The sequence below is a fragment of the Antechinus flavipes genome, chromosome 6 (assembly GCF_016432865.1).
Source record: "Antechinus flavipes isolate AdamAnt ecotype Samford, QLD, Australia chromosome 6, AdamAnt_v2, whole genome shotgun sequence".
Classification (NCBI taxonomy): domain Eukaryota; kingdom Metazoa; phylum Chordata; class Mammalia; order Dasyuromorphia; family Dasyuridae; genus Antechinus; species Antechinus flavipes.
Genome location: NC_067403.1, coordinates 82,882,483 through 82,885,910, shown reverse-complemented (window position 1 = coordinate 82,885,910; position 3,428 = coordinate 82,882,483).

Below are 3,428 nucleotides of genomic sequence, written 5' to 3'. Positions count from 1 at the left end.
CCCCCCCAAGATGGCAAGCAGTCCTATATATGTTAAATATGTTGCAGTATATCCTAGATACAATACATATTTGCAGAACCGAACAGTTCTCCCACTGCACAGGGAGAATTGGATTCAGAAGGTAAAAATAACTTGGGAAGAAAATCAAAAATGCAAATAGTTCACATTCATTTCCCAGTATTCCTTCTTTGGGTGTAGCTGTTTCTGTCCATCATTTATCCATTGAAACTCAGTTAAGTCTCTTTGTCATAGAAATCCACTTCCATCAGAATATATCCTCATACAATATCATTGTCGAAGTGTATAATGATCTCCTGGTTCTGCTCATCTCACTTAGCATCAGTCCATGTAGGTCTCTCCAAGCCTCTCTGTATTCATCCTGCTGGTCATTCCTTACAGAACAATAATATTCCATAACATTCATATACCACAATTTACCCAGCCATTCTCCAATTGATGGCATCCATTCATTTTCCAGTTTCTAGCCACTACAAACAGGGCTGCTACAAACATTTTGGCACATACAGGTCCCTTTCCCTTTTTTAGTATCTCTTTGGGGTATAAGCCCAATAGAAACACTGCTGGATCAAAGGGTATGCACAGTTTGATAACTTTTGGGGCATAATTCCAGATTGCTCTCCAGAATGGCTGGATTCGTTCACAACTCCACCAACAATGCATCAGTGTCCCCGTTTTCCTGCATCCCCTCCAACATTCATCATTATTTTTTCCTGTCATCTTAGCCAATCTGACAGGTGTGTAGTGGTATCTCAGAGTTGTCTTAATTTGCATTTCTCTGATCAATAGTGATTTGGAACACTCTTTCATGTGAGTGGTAATAGTTTCAATTGGAGAAATATACTTGAAACAAGGATACTTACAACAAGGTGTTAACTCAGTAGAATTGATGAGATGATGGTTCTCGAGTATACATATACAGATGATGGTTCTCTAGTATACATATACTTAGTACTTAGTATGGTGATGTAATGGTTCTCTAGTTCGCATATAATCAGTATGCTATAATGATTTCTACATTACAAATTCTATAATAGTAGAATTGTAATAGAGTATTTAAGGGCTAAGAAAGACTGCAAAAGAGACACTTCATCTTTTGGACCATACTGGTGGCTCTTTTGCCTCCTTCACTCCTTCACTAAGACCAAGGCTGGTTCCAAGATCCTCCAGAGAGCTATTCTGGACAACACAACTATCATGGCTATATATAAATATAAAATTTTATAAAATCATAAAATCATAAAATCACAGAACCATCAGAGGTCACAGCTTACAAGATCTATAAAATAGAAAATCTCTTATACTCTCCTTATATTCGTAGAAAAATCACAAAACCATGCTGACTGATTTCCCCTATAAATTTATTTTATCTAATCTCCTGTGGATTGCTACAAGAAAATATCCTATTCTTTCTTAATTAATTTTATTTCCAATTCTTCTCATCTCTTCTTAAGTTTCCTATAGCATCCCTGACCTAATTTTTTAGTTTTTTATATTTCACTGAAAAAAAAAACTGAAGTCATTCACCTATATTTGTCCCTTCTTACCTTGTCCTTAAATCACTTGCATCAAACACTTTCCCTTACTCTCTCCTCTTTACTCCAGTCTCAGATGAAGAGATGACCCTAATCTACCAAAGCCAATCCCTCTAAAACATTGATCTCATTTCCTCTTTTCCTCTCCAAAAAATTACTCCAACTGTCATCTCTGCCTTGTTATTTTCAATCTCTTCCTCTCTTCTGGCTCCTTCTCTGCTACCTACAAACAAACTCATGATCATTCCATCCTTAAAAAGCAAACAACAGCCCTCATTATATCCTACAATTCTAGTTAGTTATTATCCTATGATTCTCTTCTCCTTTCTTCATGAGTAAACTTCTTGTCTACATTCCTGGTCATCATTTTCTTCTCCTTTTGCTCAATTTTGAAACTCGCAATCTGGCTATACTAATACAATCATGCAACTTAAACTGCTCTCTCCTAAATTATCAATGATCTCTAAATAGCCAAATCAAATGACTTTTTTCTCAATCTTGATCTGTCTTAACCTTTCTGTAGCATTCGACATTGTTGCTTACTTTCTTCTCCTGAATACTCTCTCCTCTCTCAAATTCCATAACACTTCTCTGTCCTGGTTTTCCTATCTGACAACTCATTCTTCTTTGAAGTCTTACATCCAAGTTACTCGGCTATCTATGGGCATCCCCAAGACTGTTCTGAGTTCTCAGTTCTGTTCATTCTACATATTTTATGTGATGATCTCACCAGCTTCCATGGAGCTCACCTCTATGCAGAAGATGTCTACTTTAGTATTTATAATCCCATTCTCTTTCCTTAGCTCTAGGCTGTCACCAACAACTGCCTTTCAAAACTTGAATTTAGTTTTCTATGAGCAAAACTGAATTCATCTTTCCTCTCAGACCACAGCTTAACTGTCAAAGACACTACTATCTCTATTCACCTAGACTTATAACCTGAGAGTGGTTCCTTCATTCCTCCTATATATCCAATCTGTTGCCAAATTTTGTTATTCCTATTTTCACAATATCTTTCATCTACATCCTACCATCTCACCCAGCTACCAACCTAGTTCAAGCTACCATTATCTTTTGCCTGGAATATTGAGAGAGCCTTCTAATTGTTCTTCCTATCAGTCTCTCCAATGTATATTTCCACTGAGCTGATTTTCCAAAAGGGTAGTAGATCTGGCCATATCACCTCCCTGTCCTCCTTCCCATCAGCTCCACTGATTCTTCATCACTTTCAGAATTAAACCCCTTTGTTTGGCATTCAAAGTTTTTTTTATGAATCTATCCCTTCCTATCTTTCCAGTCTTCTCACAGTGGACTACCTTGCATGCAATTCTATGATGTAGCTAGTAACACTAGCTAATGTATAATTCTCTTACAAAATATTCTTATCTTGTAGCTGGCTCTATGTGATATAAAATTATTAAGAGGCTATGAATTTTTACCTTGTTAAGCTACATGTCTCTGGTGTCCACCTACAGTATCTTCCAAAAGAACAATCTTCATGTACCGAGTTATTCTCAGCAGAGTTCTGTGTACATACTTTGACACAATATATTAAAATCATTTTAAAAACATTGTTGCCTTTTTATAATTACATTTTCCTGACATCTACCTGTACTCTCTCCCTGGATCCTGTAAATCTCATTATTTTGCATCAAGAAATAGTCTTAGCATTTTTACCTACTCCTAGAGAGGGTCACATCTATTCCTAATTCTTCTGGAAAAACCTCTTTTAAAGGTCCTAAAAAGTACCCAACTAGAAATAGCTTTATTAAGAAGTCTCTGGGAAGCCTCACCTACATGGCTCAGTCACATGGAGCAAAATGAGTAAGAAGATTCTTGGGAATCATGGCTATCCTCAAAGAGGGGAAAAGGCTC